Raw genomic sequence first — 19,908 nt, forward strand, 5'->3', positions numbered from 1 at the left:
AAATTCTCAGCAACTTCTTCCCCAAAGACAAACCTGCATAAACAAAAATAACCACACAATATGTTTGCCTCCAACATCTATCTGCTCTCTACATACTGTGAGAGTGGACTCCCCCGTTTTGGGCTGGTCTATGTTCCGCCTTGCCCGGCGGTCCTCACTCACTCTGGGAGGGTCCTCCCTGTCAGGAGCTGGGCTCCCTCAGTCACCTGCCAGCGCTCAGAGGAGATGGACGTCGCTATGTCCTCCAAGATGTTCCTCCGTCTCCACTCTCTTATTTTAGGCCTTCTACCTTATCAAAACATATCTAACTTATCTTATTGATAAGATAGATATGTTTTGATAAGTAGAAGGCCTAAAATAAGAGAGTGGAGACGGAGGAATATCCTGGAGGACGTAGTGACTGTCGCTGGGCACACGACCAACTACAAGTAATTACTATAGACTGGCTTAGAATCGTGCTTACCACAGATTGTCTGGTCGAGGGCTCTCCTCCCTCTGACGGAGTCTGGTCAGGGCACTCCCACGGCCCATGATAATGTCTCTGGGCGGCTTAATAAACACTCCTCGCCGTCCAGGACTTGAGACCACAACGTTCCCAGCTCGATCCCACAGCTGGAACGTCTGCACACTTCTCCTCTCTTGGAGATATATCACTAGGGGTTCCTTTCTGACGGGAGCTCAAACAGAGCATGGCTTCCCCCTGCGATGTCTGGTGCTCAAGTGAGCTCAAAACCCTCCAGAAGCGAGCCTCATGCCTCCAGCAAATTATCCACATCTCCTAACCAGTCATTTATCTATTTTCTTATTCACTGCCCATAATCTCAAATTGTTTATTAAATCCAACCAGCTATTTTACATCTGTATCTTCACTTCTATATTTCTTAGACCTTCTAGTCAGGTCAGGCTTGATAGAATAATTCTCAAAGGGGAGACTCGTTTTTCGGCTACCTGGAATCATAACACTTCCCTCCCTCTTTGATCAGTTTACCTATGCCCCCTAACCCTGAATTTGCTGACCTTGATCCCGACCCTGACCTTCTTTAACATGCTGTGTTCCTCTTTCACCTTTGTTTCTTCCTTATTCTCTGTTGCTATCCTTTCTCCTTTTGTTGATGTCTCTTCTTCTTCAGTGGAACATTCGTGGATAATACGCCAATTTCCTTGAACTCCCACTTCTGATTTCACGGTTTTCGCCCCTTTGTGTCTGTCTCCAGGAGCCGATGCTTGGTGATCGTCCTGGTCACTTCTGTGGCTATTCCTTTCTTTTCCCATACCTCGTGGCCCATAACTCTTCTGCTCTCTTGATTCTCTCTGATGTTCCTTTCGTCCCCTTATTTTTTTCCATCACCTTTCCAATGTTCTGCCATCCGTATCTTTATGCATAAGTGGTACACGGTTTGTTCCATTTTCTTCTCTCAAATGTCTCACTTTCTCTTCCTGATCTTAAACACCTCCTGGACTCCTTGCCAGAGCCTGTGTTCCGGCTTGGTGATTTCAATTGTCAACATACCCTTTGGGGTGATGTTCTGATAAACACCCGAGGGCGCCTTCTCGAACCGTTCATCCTCTCTTCTTCTCTGTCTTTTCTGAATTCTGGTGAGTCCACTCATTTAGACTCTCGGACTCGCTCCTTTTCCTGTCTTGATCTTTCTCTTTGCTCGTCTTCCCTTTACTTAGATTTCGAGTGGAGGATTCTTGATGACCTCCATGGCAGTGACCATTTTCCCATCCTTGTTTCCTTTTTCTCTTTTCACCCTCCCCTCTCCTTCCCTAGGTGGCGGTTTGCTGAGGCTGACTGGCCCCTCTTTACCCTCCGTGCTACTATCTCCGACCTCTCCATTCTGCCTCTCCCTCGCGCCCTCCTCCTTTTTTATGACGCCGTCTTCGATGCTGCCCTCTGCTCTATTCCTCGCTCTTCCTCTCGGGGAAAGCGGAAGTGCATTCCCTGGTGGAATGTGGACTGTACTCAGGCTTTTCACTGTAAGAGTGCAGCCTGGAAGAGACATCATCGCCAGCGGACGACTAAATCTTTTCTTTTGTTTCGGAAGGCAAGTGCTGTGGCCCATAGGACCATCCGTCTCGCTAAACGTGCATGTTGGATGTCTTATGTCTCCACTCCAAGGAAGCCGATCGGCCGAGCGGACAGCATGCTGGACTTGTGATCCTGTGATCCCGGGTTTGATCCCGGGCGCCAGCGAGAAACAATTGGCATTGTTTCTTTCACCCTATGCCCCTGTTACCTAGCAGTAAAATAGGTACCTGGGTGTTAGTCAGCTGTCACGGGCTGCTTCCTGGGGGTAGAGGCCTGGTCGATGACCGGGCCGGGGGGACACTAAAGCCCCGAAATCATTTCAAGATAACCTCAAGATCTCAAGATAACAGTCACCTCTGAAATTCCTCTACCACTGATCTGGAAGCATATCCGCAAGATAGCGGGTAAGTTCGTTCCCGATATCTCACCGGTCCTTCACCTCGGTGGTACTCTTGTGGCGGACCCATTGCAGGTCGCGACCGAATTGGGTTCCCACTTTTCATCTGTTAGCTCTGGTTCTCATCTCCCCCATTCCTTCCTTCTTCGTAAGCCTCTTCTTGAATCTCGTCCATTGGATTTCAGTACCTATCTCTGCCTTCCCTATAACGATCCCTTCTCTCTCTCTCTCTCTCTCTGAGCTCCAGTCTGCCCTGTGCCTCTGCGGTTCTACGGCGGCAGGCTCCGATGACATTCATTATGAGATGCTTCGACATCTCCATCCATGCTCGTCTCAGTATTTAGTGAGTCTGTTTAATCGGGTCAGGGAGTCGTCGTCAATCCCTGAGGACTGGCTCGATGCTGTTGTTCTCCCTGTTCGGAAACCAGGGTCTCTTGGGTCCCCCAAGGACTTCCGCCCTATTGCCCTCACGAGTTGTGTCTGAAAGCTCTTTGAACATATGGTTAACGTTCGTCTGATGTGGTTCTTAGAGCACTATCACCTCCTTTCCCCTTCTCAATTTGGTTTTCGCAAATGCCGCAGCACAACAGATGTCCTGGTGAACTTGGAGGTCTATATTCGTACTGCTTTTGCTGCAAAGACCTCCGTTGTTGCCGTCCTTTTTGACCTGGAAAAGGCTTACGACACTGTCTGGCGGTATCATATTCTGTCTCAACTACATTTGGCCTTCGTGGGAATCTCCCTCTTTTCCTCCAAAGTTTCCTCTCTCGTCGTTCCTTTCGAGTGAGGCTCGGTTCCACTCTCTCTGCCCCTTTTCGGCAATATGAGGGTGTGCCCCAAGGTAGTGTTCTGAGCACTACTCTTTTTCTTGTTGCTCTCAATGGTCTTCTTTCCTCCATTCCTTCTGGCGTCTTCTCCGCTCTCTATGTAGACACGACCCACACCCTTTGCTGTCGGGGTGATGATTCGCCTCTCCTTCAACAGCGGTTTCAACTTGCGATTGATGCCGTGTCATCTTGGGCCACCAATCATGGCTTCAAGTTCTCTGCGTCTATGACTTTTACTCGGAAGCGTGTCATTCTTCGTCCTTCTTTGTCTCTTTATGGACATCCCCTTGTGTACAAGGATTCCGCTAAGCTTCTGGGGTTAATCTTTGACACTCGTTTGTCTTGGTCAGCCCATATCTCTCACTTTCCTCGCTGAATGCTCTAAGGCCCTTTCCCTCCTTAAGGTTTTGTCCCATACTTCTTAGGGGCAGATAGGCGTACGCTCTTCTCTCTACATTCCTCACTCGTCCTGTCTAAATTCGATTATGGTTGTCCTGCTTACTCGTCCGCTTCTCCTTCTAATTTTCGCCGTCTTGATGTTTTGCACCATTGTTACGGACCCGAGTCCAGCGTCCGAGCACGGAGCAGTGACAACAACGCCATCTGTGAGTCAGCACCCGAAACCCCCTCCAAATGGACGAAGCCATCTAGTGAGGACAGGATATACCGGCCACAGGGGCTGGTTTCCCGTCTTAATCAGCTAGTAACGTAGCCGCTGCTGACCTCTGGTGAGGTGGCGCTTAGAAAACAACGCCATCTATGGAGTGGATAGGTGGACATTTGTGTCTAAGCCTGTAAGTGAGGTGCTCTATAGAGTGTCCCTAGTACTAATGACGTGTCTGATTACAGAGTCGACCTGGGACTGCTGTATTGGACTATGGGGCAGTCTACCCAAGGCAGCCAAAGTCTCTCCACGTGTTTGCTGCAGAAGCTGTGAGTCACCCCCGGACGAACACTGTTGAGTGTGTTAGCCTGCCTGTGACGTGGCAGTACCAGGAATCGTCTTATCTGGGGGCTGGTTGGTGGAAGAGACTAGCCACTGTGGTGCGGAGAGAGGAGATTGATCTGCGGAATCACACGAGGATCCTGCCTAGGGCTCGCAACCCTAGTGTCGGTCGTGGAGTGGTCTACACAGCGGAGCTGATTGGAACCTGCCAGCTACAGGCTGGATTTATGGTTGAAGGCCTCCACGACGGTGCACCCAGTGGGACTGTGATTTGGCTGGCCTGTGGCCAGGGAAGATTCGCCGAGAGAGAATCAGAGGATTCATCGTGGGTCACGACGAAGAGAACCAGGGCTACTCATCTTGAGCACCGTGGAGCATCCTGTGTCTTCAGAGGAAGACTAATTTGTATATAATAAGTGTAGTTATAGCAACCCTGTGTGTGACTGTGATATATTTATGGTGGTGGTAGCAATATATATACAAAAGCAGTGCATTTGTATCCCTTCCCCTTTAATCTAACTTGCGTTACGGAACGCACCCCTTGAAAGCCACTACTAGCTTGGGGCCGGATACCCAAACTCTAATAACATCAGAGAAGAACCCGGTTGCGACCCAATAGGGCCGTAACATAATTGGCATCCCCAGCGGGATCTGACCCTTTGTCAAGTATGTTTGACAGGGGTGGTGATGTAGCGCAATCCCTTGTAAATAATTCCCCCTGTTTGTGACTATTAGGACGTTATACGTCCTGTGCGGTGCTCAGAGTGATTCAGTGCAATATTGTAGAGTGCGGTGCTCGTTGTGATTAAGTGCAATATTGCGTAGTACGGTGCCTGGTGTAATTACGTGCAATATTGGCAAGTGCGGTGTTAGGTGCGATAAAGTGCAATATTGACGTAGTACAGTGCTCGGTGCGTTAAGTGCTAAAGTGAAGCGGTGTGTTAAGTGCTAGTGCTCCATCTCAATGACAATGGCGGAAAAAGTGACCATCGACGATCTGGACGATGTTCAGGCCTTTCTGAACAGGGAGGACTGTCTTGCCAGATTAAAATATCTGGGAAAACAGGAACTTGTACTAGTGAGTGCCTACCTGGAGATCAAGATACGTGCCAGTGATTCCCGTGTGGAGATCTTGTCCAAGGTTCACCGGCATTTGAAGGCCGAGGAGAAAGAGGAAAGCGAGGCACAAAATACAAAAGAAAGTGAGGAAGTAGCTTCCACTGAAAAGGAAGATAAGGGCAGTGACATTGAAAGCGATGCAGGTGAGCTGAACATAAGCTTTCTAACTGTCAAAATGCGTGCCTTGGAAATAAATCGCGAGATGGAATGGAAGAAATTAGAAATGGAAAGAGAGACAAGAAAAAGAAATGGAGATGAGGCGTTTAGAATTAGAAGAAAAGGAAAAAGAAAGACAAGAAAGGAAAGAAGAGCGAGAAAGAGAAGAGAAACGAAAAAGAGAAGAGCGAGAAAGAGAAGAGAAACGAGAAAGAGATGAGCAAGAGAGAGAAGAAAAAGAAAAAGAGACAACATGAGCTAGAAGTATTGCGATTAGGTGGTCGGAGGCAAACAATGGAAACGAGTAGTTTCGATCCGGTAAGGAACATCAAAATGGTCCCGAAGTTCAACGAGAATTAAGTTCCGAAGTTCTTCGCGGCCTTCGAGAAAGTGGCAGCCTCTTTGGAGTGGCCAAAGGAGAATTGGGCCATCATGATACAGTCCGTCTTGACTGGGAAGGCCCAAATCGCCTACTCCACGTTGTCCCTTGATGACTCCGGCGATTACGACAAGGTGAAGAAGGTAGTGCTCATGGCGTACCAATTGGTACATGAGGCTTAAAGGCAGAAGTTCAGGAACCTGAAAAAGACCTCGGACTACACATTCACCGAATTCGCGACCATCAAGGAGCGACTTTTCCAAGAATGGTGTGCCTCTCGGAAGGTGGAGACCAAAGAAGACCTCGAGCAGCTCATACTGTTAGAGGACTTCAAAGACTGTCTGTCTGGAGATCTAAAGACGTACCTAGAAGAGCAGCAGGTGGAGACCTTGAGTGCGGCAGCCACCATGGCTGAGGAATACATCTTGACACATAGGTCTTCCACTAGGTATATCCCGAAGAATTACCCCCATCTGTTTGGTAAGCCTCGTCAGGAAGAGGAGAGACCCGTCCCACAAAGCGCTGTGAAGACGCCCCAAAGTAGCCCTCGAAGGACCAGTCCTAGCAGTCGGAAACACCGCAGTCCGAGGAGGAATATGGTGTGTTGGACTTGTGGGCAGAAAGGGCATGTAGCTGCTATGTGCCGAGGCAGAAGAGGTAGCGGCCCACGTAGGGAGGTGATGTTGATGAGCTGTGACACCACCAGTAGGAAGCCAGTCTATGACTAGTCAGGAAGAACCAGGATTGTTTGCCCTTCACACTTCAAGCGGGTATGTATCGAGTGATCATACTGGCAGATCAGTTGTAGTGCTCAGAGATAGTGGAGCAGCCCAGTCCCTGATCGTGAGAAACTCGTTACCCGAGGGAGTGAGTGTGGACGGGAGACAAAAGGTTGTCCTAGTTGGGTTTCCTAGGACGCAGTACGTCGCCCACTTAGTGCCGGTACATGTAGACTCGCCTTACTTCAGCGGCACATGTGCGTTGGCAGTAGTTGATACCCTCCCTATAGTTGGGATTGACGTGATACTAGCCAACGACTTGGTGACAGGTTGGGACTACAAACATCTCAAGGTTGTGGACGAGCCAGCCGGAGCAGGCATAAGGTCTGAAGTAACAACAGGAGACAGTGGTAATATCCAGGTACAGGCAGACGGACAACTACTTAACATGTTTAATTCTCCCTCTCACCAACAGGTTGACAGCATTCTAGCAGAGTCTCCTGATTCTTCTCCCGACGAGGAACATGAGGTTACGATGGCAGAAGCGACTGAGCGAGAAGAGAGGCCTCGTGTACAAGCACCCCCGGATACCCAAGAGTCTGGAGTGAAGGCGGACGAGTACTTGCGGTATGGCAAAGTACAATGTATACTGAACCGGCCAGTGATTCCCCAGACGTCGGAGGTATGTGAGGTATGTACGAAAGTTCTAGTGCCCTCTTCGGTCCAAACCAGGCTAATGGATATAGCCGGCTATGGACATTACAGGCTCATGAAAGTTATCCCTAAGTTAACCAAATGTTTCTTAGCGGTATTTTTTGTTCTCATGTGTGTTCTCAGTAAGGACCAGTGGACGACCCGACAGATGATGGCTCCCATGAACAGCGCGAAGAGATCCCAGGGATTAGAGACGGGCACTGTGAGTGTTGCAGTCAAAGGAGGGACCTGGAAGGTGATGGTAGATACAGGAGGTATGAAAAATGACATTATGAGTGACTGTTTCCGGCAGGTTGACACCCCCCGCGTGATTGCTGAGCCTAGATGCAGCGTTATACGGAACGTTGGTCGACCTGACGGTGGCAGAGCGAATGCCATCTTTGATGTACGAACAGCCCTATTGGGACTAGGTGTGGGCCTAGTAGGCGCGTATGCTGTAAGTACTGACTTGACAACTATCGCTGTCACTCTAAATTATCAGACCCTTGTATTCCAGGTTCCCATCTCCCTGAAGGACTACCGGACCGGTACCAGAAATGCCGTCTGTGACCAGCCATCAACGGTGCCACGACACAGGGAGGTGTCGATTCACCCCGGATCGCGTCAGTACCGATCCTTACTCGAGGCACGTGAGATTATGCCCCTGCTCGACATCTCAGTGAAGGTGTGGAAAATCACATCAGGCAGGTTATTGCCTTCCATCTGCAAGTTTCCTTTGTGCCAGAGTTTCTCATTAGGACAGTTCTGTGGACAAGACATTCTCGCCACTCCAGTTAATAGTGTACGTGAGTCCGTTTGGAGTTGTACCCACGTACTAATTTGTTTTTTTTGTTTTTTTATAGAAACCCAAACCAAATTCTTTTTGGTGGGGAGGTGTTATGGACCCGAGTCCAGCGTCCGAGCATGGAGCAGTGACGACAACGCCATCTGTGAGTCAGCACCCGAAACCCCCTCCAAATGGATGAAGCCATCTAGTGAGGACAGGATATACCGGCCACAGGGGCTGGTTTCCCGTCTTAATCAGCTAGTAACGTAGTTGCTGCTGACCTCTGGTGAGGTGGCGCTTAGACAACAACGCCATCTATGGAGTGGATAGGTGGATATTTGTGTCTAAACCTGTAAGTGAGGTGCCCTAGAGTGTCCCTAGTACTAATGACGTGTCTGATTACAGAGTCGACCTGGGACTGCTGTATTGGACGATGGGGCAGTCTACCCAAGGCAGCCAAAGTCTCTCCACGTGTTTGCTGCAGAAGCTGTGAGTCACCCCCGGACGAACACTGTTGAGTGTGTTAGCCTGCTTGTGACGTGGCAGTACCAGGAATCATCTTATCTGGGGGCTGGTTGGTGGAAGAGACTAGCCACTGCGGTGCGGAGAGAGGAGAGTGATCTACGGAATCACACGAGGCTCCTGCCTAGAGCTCGCAACCCTAGTATCGGTCGTGGAGTGGCCTACACAGCGGAGCTGATTGGAACCTGCCAGCTACAGGCTGGATTTGTGGTTGAAGGCCTCCAAGACGGTGCACCCAGTGGGACTGTGATTTGGCTGGCCTGTGGCCAGGGTAGATTCGCCGAGAGAGAATCAGAGGATTCATCGTGGGCCACGACGAAGAGAACCAGGGCTACTCATCTTGAGCACCGTGGAGCATCCCGTGTCTTCAGAGGAAGACTAATTTGTATATAATAAGTGTAGTTATAGCAACCCTGTGTGTGACTGTGATATATTTATGGTGGTGGTAGCAATATATATACAAAAGCAGTGCATTTGTATCCCTTCCCCTTTAATCTAACTTGCGTTATGGAACGTACCCCTTGAAAGCCACTACTAGCTTGGGGCCGGATACCCAAACTCTAATAACATCAGAGAAGAACCCGGTTGCGACCCAATAGGGTCATAACAACCATGCTGGGTTGTGCCTCAGCTCTAGTGCCTTTCGTTCGACTCCCACCCTCAGCTTGTATGTTGACACTGGTTTCCTATCTCTCTAGGACCGCCGTGATCGCTACTGTCTTCGCTATCTAGTGCAGTCCTTGCAACATTCTTCCTCTCACCTCTGTCGTGCTTTGACTTTTACCCCTCCTGTAGTTCCTGTTTCTCTTCGCCACCTCCCTCTTTCTGTCCGGCTATCTCACTTAAGTGTCTCTTTCCATTCCTCTTTCTCATATTTCTCCTTGTATTGTTCCTTCCTTTCTCCCGTGGAGGGTCCCCCTTCCGAAGTTTTGTACATCCTTGACCGACATTACTAAAGCTTTTACTCTTCCTACGGTTCTGAAACGCCTTTTTCTTGAACACTTTTCTTCACACTCCCGCTCCGTTTCCATCTTCACCAATGGGTCTAAGTCCGCGGATGGTGTGGGCTACTCCATTCCTTTTCCTGATCGAAATTATATGTGTCGCCTCCCTTCGGAGACTAGCATCTTCACAGCGGAGCTTTATGCTTGGTCGGGGTCATGGTCTTGGTCTTGCTCCATGCTCTCCGTCTCCTGCTTTCTCGTTGTCAATCCTCCTTTGTGATTGTCGTTGACTCTTGTAGTGCCCTCATGGCTCTCGGGTCCTTTAATGCTGTCCATCCCGTTGTCGTCGAGATTCAACATTGGCTGTTTCTTATCTCTAGTAAATTTAAATCCGTGGAGTTTTGCTGGGTTCCCAGTCATGTTTGTGTTTCTTTAAATGAGTGTGTGGATGCTGCCGTTAGAGGCTATCCGCTCTTGTCCCGTTTCCCATAAAGGTATTCCTTTTTCCGACTTTTATCTGGTTATTCATTCCTCCATCCTTTCCCGTTGGCAGGGTTGGTCTTCTGTTGTTAGTAACAAACTGTGTACTCTTAAGCGTTGTGTGGCCCCGTGGCCTTCCTCTTGCCACCATAACCGGCGGTGGGAAACGGCTCTAGCGCGATTGCATCTTGGCCATACTCGCTTAACTCATGGTCACTTAATGGAACGCCGCCCAGCTCCTTATTGTCCAAATTGCATTGTCCCTCTTACCTTGTTGAATGTCCTGACTTCCAGGACTAGCGTGTCTTGCTTTCCGAACGCCCCTCGCGGTCAATTGTCCCTTGATAGAATTCTTGGTGAATCGGATACTTTTGATATCATTCGCCTTATGTGTTTCTGTTCTCGTATTGGTATCCTTAGTGATATTTAGTGCCCTCTGATTATTCCGCACATTTGATGGTGCTACATAGCCTTCCCGGTTTGGTGCCTTCTTTTTTATAATTACTTACTTAAGAGTTTGTCATTGTCCACCCTGTCTGTTCCCCTGAGAATTTTGTTGGTGATTATCATCACTTCCCGTACTCTTCTGCTTTCCAGGGATGTGAGGTTTAGCTTCCATAGCCTTTCCTCGTAGCTCATACCTCTCAGTTTTGGGACTTGCCTGGTGGCATAACTCTGAATCATTTGTCAAATTTGCCTTCCAATAATAGAAGAGAAACAATATCTTTATACTTATCATTGTTCTTCCTAGCTAAACTGAGATAGTATCGGTTATTTTCTTCTGTTACTGTATACATGAAAATAGCTGGTTTATTGAGCGTTTAAATTTTTGAGAGATCATCAAACGATAAGGGGAATATGAATTCATCAGCCCATACTACGAATCTCCTACACCATTGAATGCTTTTGAATTACATATAAATATTTTTCATGGTCCGACCCAGTTTTAAGCTCTTGTACATGACTATACATTGTTACAATCTTGTTCACTTTCTGGTTTGTAAACAAAATATTTATCGCATAAGTTTGCCGGGTAAGGTACATGAGTTCCAAGGTGCATGAGGGGTGGCGAATGTGAGAGAAGTTGATAACAATCCCAGACATAACGTGTAATCCTACACTAGAGGTTTGAACATTTGTAATGCATTCACACATTTTTACATTCGTTTCATTGACCCGTGAATTGACAGAAACCCCTCCTTCCTCTTGAGTGACAGTTTGTTGTCCCCCACTAATTGAGAAAACATTATCTAAAATTTCGACTTCCCCATCAGCAGCATATAGGTTTTGTAAAATTAGGGATATGTCTGCATAAATACGGAAAGGAGGGAAAGTCCGCCTATATTTCTTGGGATCTATTATCAATATATTCTACAAAGAAGCTGCTGTATGTGCTAGTTTACAATATATTATTTGCTTCTTAGTCAGTTGGAATAGAGAATGAATGCCTATAAAACGCCATCGAAGTTGTCAATGACTTCTAAAACCTGAGGAACGGGTGGAACGGGACTTATATAAATTATCTCATGCGAGTCTGGCACGATTATATCATCTTCATCTGATGACGAAAGCTCGTGAACACTTCCCTGGGGTTGCTCTTCTTGCACTTGTATATCTTTTTCTTCATCTGATGAAGAAAGTGCGTGTATATCAAGAACAAGTGGGTCCTCTGGGACCTGAGAACGCGTGTTTTGTGAATGTAAGGGCGTGTTCCAGTTTGAATGTTGTGATGCATCATGGGGCGAGTCATTATCTGCAATAAAATATGACGTTTAGTAATAATATTCTTAATGCGAACTGTAAGAACAAATAATGAAGAAAAAAATATGGGTGAAAAAATTTAAAGAATTACCTAATTGTGTAATAATAATAATAATAATAATAATAATAATAATAATAATAATAATAATAATAATAATAATAATAATAATAATAATAATAATAATAATCACATGATGGAGATTGATCAGGCTCTCCCTCCTCCTCCTCTCCCGAGTACGAGGTTCTCTTGTATAGGAATGGGTACTCCTATATTACAAAATTCTTGTTGTTACACTTGTTTTATAAAACTTTTAGGAAAACCTATGTTTATATACCACTTTGTAATATGAACAAATTTTACTTGTCGGCATTATTTATGCCCATCCACTAGGGGGTTTCTTCCCCCCGTCCCATCCCATATTCTTATCCTGACCCCTTCCAAGTGCTATAACAGTCATATTGGCTTGCTGCTGTACCCCTGATAGTTCCCTTCCCCTTGCTCGAATTTACTTGATGAAATATTGTAATGTATTAATATTAATAATAATAATTATAATACATGCGTTCATTTATGACGCAACGATGCTTGGGAGGAAGGGGGGGGGGGGGTATCTGTACTACCTTTGGGCTGGTTGGGAGTTCTCTGTTAACGGACCCTGATAATATGGACAGCTGCTTTAATCAGGAACTGAGAATATGAGAACATTATATAAAATGTATGTATGTATGTGTGTGTGTATGTATGTATGTATGTATGTATGTATGTATGTATGTATGTATGTATGTATGTATGTATGTATGTATGTATGTATGTATGTATGTATGTATGTATGTATGTGTGTATGTATGTATGTATGTGTGTATGTATATAAGTATGTATGTGATTAGGTATAGGTAAGCAAACTATTTTACTAAAAATCTGATTGAATGAGTATACACACATATATAAACTTATCCCCGCTTATTGGAGCGGGGAAAAGAGCGGGGAGGGAAAGGGGATAAGAGCAGGGAGGGAGAGGGAATAAGAGTGAGGGTAAGAGCAAGGTTAAGAGCAGGGAGAGAGTGGGTTAAGAACGGGGATACAAATGGAGGTAGGAGCGGGGATAAGAGCGTGGATAAGAGCTGGGATGAGAGCGGGGAAAGGAGCGTGGATAAGAGCTGGGATAAGAGCGGGGATGAGAGTGGGGATGAGAGCCGGGATGAGAGCGGGGATGAGAGCGGGGAAAAAAGCGGGGATGAGAGTGAGGATGAGAGCCGGGATGAGAGCGGGGAAAAAAGCGGGGATGAGAGTGGGGATGAGAGCGGGGATGAGAGCGGGGAAAAGAGCGGGGATGAGAGCGGGGAAAAGAGTGGGGATGAGAGTGAGGATAAGAGCGGGGATGAGAGCAGGGATGAGAGCGGGGATGAGAGCGGGGATGAGAGCGGGGATGAGAGCGGGGATGAGAGCGGGGATGAGAGCAGGGATGAGAGCGGGGATGAGTGTTGGGATGAGAGCGGGGATGAGAGCCGGGATGAGAGCGGGGAGGAGAGCAGGGATGAGAGCGGGGATGAGTGTGGGGATGAGAGCGGGGAGGAGAGCAGGGATGAGAGCGGGGATGAGTGTGGGGATGAGAGCCGGGATGAGAGCGGGGATGAGTGCGGGGATGACAGCGGGGATGAGAGTGGGGAAAAAAGCGGGGATGAGAGTGGGGATGAGAGCGGGGATGAGTGCGGGGATGAGAGCAGGGATGAGAGCCGGGATGAGAGCGGGGATGAGAGCGGGGACGAGAGCGGGGATGAGAGCAGGGATGAGAGCGGGAATGAGAGCCGGGATGAGAGCGGGGAGGAGAGCGGGGAAAAGAGCGGGGATGAGAGCGGGGATGAGAGCCGGGATGAGAGCGGGGATGAGTGTGGGGATGAGAGCGGGGATGAGTGTGGGGATGAGAGCGGGGATGAGTGTGGGGATGAGAGCTGGGATGAGAGCGGGGATGAGTGTGGGGATGAGAGCGGGGATGAGAGTGGGGATGAGAGCGGGGATGAGAGCGGGGATGAGAGCAGGGATGAGAGCGGGGATGAGTGTGGGGATGAGAGCGGGGATGAGAGCGGGGATGAGTGTGGGGATGAGAGCGGGGATGAGAGCAGGGATGAGTGTGGGGATGAGAGCAGGGATGAGAGCGGAGATGAGAGCGGGGATGAGAGCGGGGATGAGAGCGGGGATGAGAGCGGGAATGAGAGCGGGGATGAGTGTGGGGATGAGAGCGTGGATGAGAACAGGGATGACAGCGGGGATGAGTGTGGGGATGAGAGCGGGGATGAGAGCGGGGATGAGAGCGGGGATGAGTGTGGGGATGAGAGCGTGGATGAGAGCAGGGATGAGAGCGGGGATGAATGTGGGGATGAGTGTGGGGGATGAGAGCGGGGATGAGTGTGGGGATGAGAGCGGGGATGAGTGTGGGGATGAGAGCGGGGATGAGAGCGGGGATGAGAGCGGGGATGAGTGTGGGGATGAGAGCGGGGATGAGAGCGGGGATGAGTGTGGGGATGAGAGCGGGGATGAGTGTGGGGAGGAGAGCAGAGATGAGAGCGGGGATGAGTGTGGGGATGAGAGCCGGGATGAGAGCGGGGATGAGTGCGGGGATGAGAGCGGGGATGAGAGCGGGGATGAGAGCGGGGAAAAGAGTGGGGATGAGAGCGGGGATGAGTGTGGGGATGAGAGCGGGGATGAGAGCAAGGATGAGTGTGGGGATGAGAGCGGGGATGAGAGCGGGGATGAGAGCGGGGATGAGTGTGGGGATGAGAGCGGGGATGAGTGTGGGGATGAGTGTGGGGATGAGAGCGGGGATGAGAGCGGGGATGAGAGCGGGGATGAGTGTGGGGATGAGAGCGGGGATGAGAGCGGGGATGAGAGCGGGGATGAGTGTGGGGATGAGAGCGGGGATGAGAGCGGGGATGAGTGTGGGGATGAGAGCGGGGATGAGTGTGGGGATGATTGTGGGGATGAGTGTGGGGATGAGTGTGGGGATGAGTGTGGGGATGAGAGCGGGGATGAGAGCGGGGATGAGAGCGGGGATGAGAGCGGGGATGAGAGCGGGGATGAGAGCGGGGATGAGTGTGGGGATGAGAGCGGGGATGAGTGTGGGGATGAGTGTGGGGATGAGAGCGGGGATGAGAGCGGGGATGAGTGTGGGGATGAGAGCGGGGATGAGTGTGGGGATGAGTGTGGGGATGAGAGCGGGGATGAGAGCCGGGATGAGAGCGGGGAGGAGAGCAGGGATGAGAGCGGGGATGAGTGTGGGGATGAGAGCGGGGAGGAGAGCAGGGATGAGAGCGGGGATGAGTGTGGGGATGAGAGCGGGGATGAGAGCGGGGATGAGTGCGGGGATGAGAGCGGGGATGAGAGCGGGGATGAGAGCGGGGAAAAGAGTGGGGATGAGAGCGGGGATGAGTGTGGGGATGAGTGTGGGGATGAGAGCGGGGATGAGAGCAAGGATGAGTGTGGGGATGAGAGCGGGGATGAGAGCGGGGATGAGAGCGGGGGATGAGTGTGGGGATGAGAGCGGGGATGAGTGTGGGGATGAGTGTGGGGATGAGAGCGGGGATGAGAGCGGGGATGAGAGCGGGGATGAGTGTGGGGATGAGAGCGGGGATGAGAGCGGGGATGAGAGCGGGGGATGAGTGTGTGGATGAGAGCGGGGATGAGTGTGGGGATGAGTGTGGGGATGAGAGCGGGGATGAGAGCGGGGATGAGAGCGGGGATGAGTGTGGGGATGAGAGCGGGGATGAGAGCGGGGATGAGACCGGGGATGAGTGTGGGGATGAGAGCGGAGATGAGAGCAGGGATGAGAGCGGGGATGAGTGTGGGGATGAGTGTTGGGATGAGAGCAGGGATGAGAGCGGGGATGAGTGTGGGGATGAGAGCGGGGATGAGAGCGGGGATGAGTGTGGGGATGAGAGCAGGGATGAGTGTGGGGATGAGAGCGGGGATGAGTGTGGGGAGGAGAGCAGGGATGAGAGCGGGGATGAGTGTGGGGATGAGAGCCGGGATGAGAGCGGGGATGAGAGCGGGGATGAGAGCGGGGATGAGAGCGGGGATGAGAGCGGGGATGAGTGTGGGGATGAGAGCGGGGATGAGTGTGGGGATGAGTGTGGGGATGAGAGCGGGGATGAGAGCGGGGATGAGTGTGGGGATGAGAGCGGGGATGAGTGTGGGGATGAGAGCGGGGATGAGTGTGGGGATGAGAGCCGGGATGAGAGCGGGGAGGAGAGCAGGGATGAGAGCGGGGATGAGTGTGGGGATGAGAGCGGGGAGGAGAGCAGGGATGAGAGCGGGGATGAGTGTGGGGATGAGAGCGGGGATGAGAGCGGGGATGAGTGCGGGGATGAGAGCGGGGATGAGAGCGGGGATGAGAGCGGGGAAAAGAGTGGGGATGAGAGCGGGGATGAGAGCGGGGATGAGAGCAAGGATGAGTGTGGGGATGAGAGCGGGGATGAGAGCGGGGATGAGAGCGGGGATGAGAGCGGGGATGAGAGCGGGGGATGAGTGTGGGGATGAGAGCGGGGATGAGTGTGGGGATGAGTGTGGGGATGAGAGCGGGGATGAGAGCGGGGATGAGAGCGGGGATGAGTGTGGGGATGAGAGCGGGGATGAGAGCGGGGATGAGAGCGGGGATGAGTGTGGGGATGAGAGCGGGGATGAGAGCGGGGATGAGTGTGGGGATGAGAGCGGGGATGAGTGTGGGGATGAGTGTGGGGATGAGTGTGGGGATGAGAGCGGGGATGAGTGTGGGGATGAGAGCGGGGATGAGAGCGGGGATGAGTGTAGGGATGAGAGCGGGGATGAGAGCGGGGATGAGTGTGGGGATGAGAGCGGGGATGAGTGTGGGGATGAGAGCGGGGATGAGAGCTGGGATGAGTGTGGGGATGAGAGCGGGGATGAGTGTGGGGAGGAGAGCAGGGATGAGAGCGGGGATGAGTGTGGGGATGAGAGCCGGGATGAGAGCGGGGATGAGTGCGGGGATGAGAGCGGGGATGAGAGCGGGGATGAGAGCGGGGAAAAGAGTGGGGATGAGAGCGGGGAAAAGAGTGGGGATGAGAGTGAGGATAAGAGTGGGGATGAGAGCAGGGATGAGAGCGGGGATGAGAGCGGGGATGAGAGCGGGGAAGAGAGCGGGGATGAGAGCGGGGATGAGTGTGGGGATGAGAGCGGGGATGAGAGCGGGGATGAGAGCGGGGATGAGTGTGGGGATGAGAGCGGGGATGAGTGTGGGGATGAGAGCGGGGATGAGAGCGGGGATGAGAGCGGGGATGAGAGCGGGGATGAGTGTGGGGATGAGAGCGGGGATGAGAGCGGGGGATGAGTGTGGGGATGAGAGCGGGGATGAGTGTGGGGATGAGTGTGGGGATGAGAGCGGGGATGAGAGCGGGGATGAGAGCGGGGATGAGTGTGGGGATGAGAGCGGGGATGAGAGCGGGGATGAGACCGGGGATGAGTGTGGGGATGAGAGCGGAGATGAGAGCAGGGATGAGAGCGGGGAGGAGAGCAGGGATGAGAGCGGGGATGAGTGTGGGGATGAGAGCGGGGAGGAGAGCAGGGATGAGAGCAGGGATGAGCGTGGGGATGAGTGTGGGGATGAGAGCGGGGATGAGAGCAAGGATGAGTGTGGGGATGAGAGCGGGGATGAGAGCGGGGATGAGAGCGGGGGATGAGTGTGGGGATGAGAGCGGGGATGAGTGTGGGGATGAGTGTGGGGATGAGAGCGGGGATGAGAGCGGGGATGAGAGTGGGGATGAGTGTGGGGATGAGAGCGGGGATGAGAGCGGGGATGAGACCGGGGATGAGTGTGGGGATGAGAGCGGAGATGAGAGCAGGGATGAGAGCGGGGAGGAGAGCAGGGATGAGAGCGGGGATGAGTGTGGGGATGAGAGCGGGGAGGAGAGCAGGGATGAGAGCAGGGATGAGCGTGGGGATGAGTATGGGGATGAGAGCGGGGATGAGAGCAAGGATGAGGGTGGGGATGAGAGCGGGGATGAGAGCGGGGATGAGAGCGGGGATGAGTGTGGGGATGAGAGCGGGGATGAGTGTGGGGATGAGAGCGGGGATGAGAGCGGGGATGAGTGTGGGGATGAGAGCGGGGATGAGAGCGGGGATGAGAGCGGGGATGAGTGTGGGGATGAGAGCGGGGATGAGAGCGGGGATGAGTGTGGGGATGAGAGCGGGGATGAGTGTGGGGATGAGTGTGGGGATGAGTGTGGGGATGAGAGCGGGGATGAGTGTGGGGATGAGAGCGGGGATGAGAGCGGGGATGAGTGTAGGGATGAGAGCGGGGATGAGAGCGGGGATGAGTGTGGGGATGAGAGCGGGGATGAGTGTGGGGATGAGAGCGGGGATGAGAGCTGGGATGAGTGTGGGGATGAGAGCGGGGATGAGTGTGGGGAGGAGAGCAGGGATGAGAGCGGGGATGAGTGTGGGGATGAGAGCCGGGATGAGAGCGGGGATGAGTGCGGGGATGAGAGCGGGGATGAGAGCGGGGATGAGAGCGGGGAAAAGAGTGGGGATGAGAGCGGGGAAAAGAGTGGGGATGAGAGTGAGGATAAGAGCGGGGATGAGAGCAGGGATGAGAGCGGGGATGAGAGCGGGGATGAGAGCGGGGAAGAGAGCGGGGATGAGAGCGGGGATGAGTGTGGGGATGAGAGCGGGGATGAGAGCGGGGATGAGAGCGGGGATGAGTGTGGGGATGAGAGCGGGGATGAGAGCGGGGATGAGAGCGGGGATGAGTGTGGGGATGAGAGCGGGGATGAGTGTGGGGATGAGTGTGGGGATGAGAGCGGGGATGAGAGCGGAGATGAGAGCGGGGATGAGTGTGGGGATGAGAGCGGGGATGAGAGCGGGGATGAGAGTGGGGATGAGTGTGGGGATGAGAGCGGGGATGAGAGCGGGGATGAGTGTGGGGATGAGAGCGGGGATGAGTGTGGGGATGAGTGTGGGGATGAGTGTGGGGATGAGTGTGGGGATGAGAGCGGGGATGAGTGTGGGGAGGAGAGCAGGGATGAGAGCGGGGATGAGTGTTGGGATGAGAACCGGGATGAGAGCGGGGATGAGTGCGGGGATGAGAGCGGGGATGAGAGCGGGGATGAGAGCGGGGAAAAGACTGGGGATGAGAGCAGGGATGAGTGTGGGGATGAGTGTGGGGATGAGAGCGGGGATGAGAGCAAGGATGAGTGTGGGGATGAGAGCGGGGATGAGAGCGGGGATGAGAGCGGGGATGAGTGTGGGGATGAGAGCGGGGATGAGTGTGGGGATGAGTGTGGGGATGAGAGCGGGGATGAGAGCGGGGATGAGAGCGGGGATGAGTGTGGGGATGAGTGTGGGGATGAGAGCGGGGATGAGAGCGGGGATGAGAGCGGGGATGAGAGCGGGGAAAAGAGTGGGGATGAGAGCGGGGATGAGTGTGGGGATGAGTGTGGGGATGAGAGCGGGGATGAGAGCAAGGATGAGTGTGGGGATGAGAGCGGGGATGAGAGCGGGGATGAGAGCGGGGATGAGTGTGGGGATGAGAGCGGGGATGAGAGCCGGGATGAGAGCGGGGAGGAGAGCAGGGATGAGAGCGGGGATGAGTGTGGGGATGAGAGCGGGGATGAGAGCCGGGATGAGAGCGGGGAGGAGAGCAGGGATGAAAGCGGGGATGAGTGTGGGGATGAGAGCGGGGATGAGAGCAGGGATGAGAGCGGGGATAAGTGTGGGGATGAGAGCGGGGATGAGAGCGGGGATGAGAGCGGGGATGAGTGTGGGGATGAGAGCGGGGATGAGTGTGGGGATGAGTGTGGGGATGAGTGTGGGGATGAGTGTGGGGATGAGAGCGGGGATGAGAGCGGGGATGAGAGCGGGGATGAGAGCGGGGATGAGAGCGGGGATGAGAGCGGGGATGAGAGCGGGGATGAGTGTGGGGATGAGAGCGGGGATGAGAGCAGGGATGAGAGCGGGGATGAGTGTGGGGATGAGAGCGGGGATGAGAGCGGGGATGAGTGTGGGGATGAGAGCGGGGATGAGAGCGGGGATGAGTGTGGGGATGAGAGCGGGGATGAGTGTGGGGATGAGAGCGGGGATGAGAGCGGGGATGAGTGTAGGGATGAGAGCGGGGATGAGTGTGGGGATGAGAGCGGGGATGAG

At 52.5% G+C, this 19,908-nt stretch overlaps 1 protein-coding gene across 5 annotated transcripts in view; it reads left to right on the forward strand.

Moving 5' to 3' along the window:
* LOC123752204 (serine/threonine-protein phosphatase 6 regulatory ankyrin repeat subunit C-like) overlaps positions 1-19,908 on the forward strand; it is a 726,197-nt gene that overhangs the window by 54,213 nt on the left and 652,076 nt on the right. The window lies entirely within an intron of this gene.

This window comes from Procambarus clarkii, chromosome 5 (assembly GCF_040958095.1).
Source record: "Procambarus clarkii isolate CNS0578487 chromosome 5, FALCON_Pclarkii_2.0, whole genome shotgun sequence".
NCBI lineage: Eukaryota > Metazoa > Arthropoda > Malacostraca > Decapoda > Cambaridae > Procambarus > Procambarus clarkii.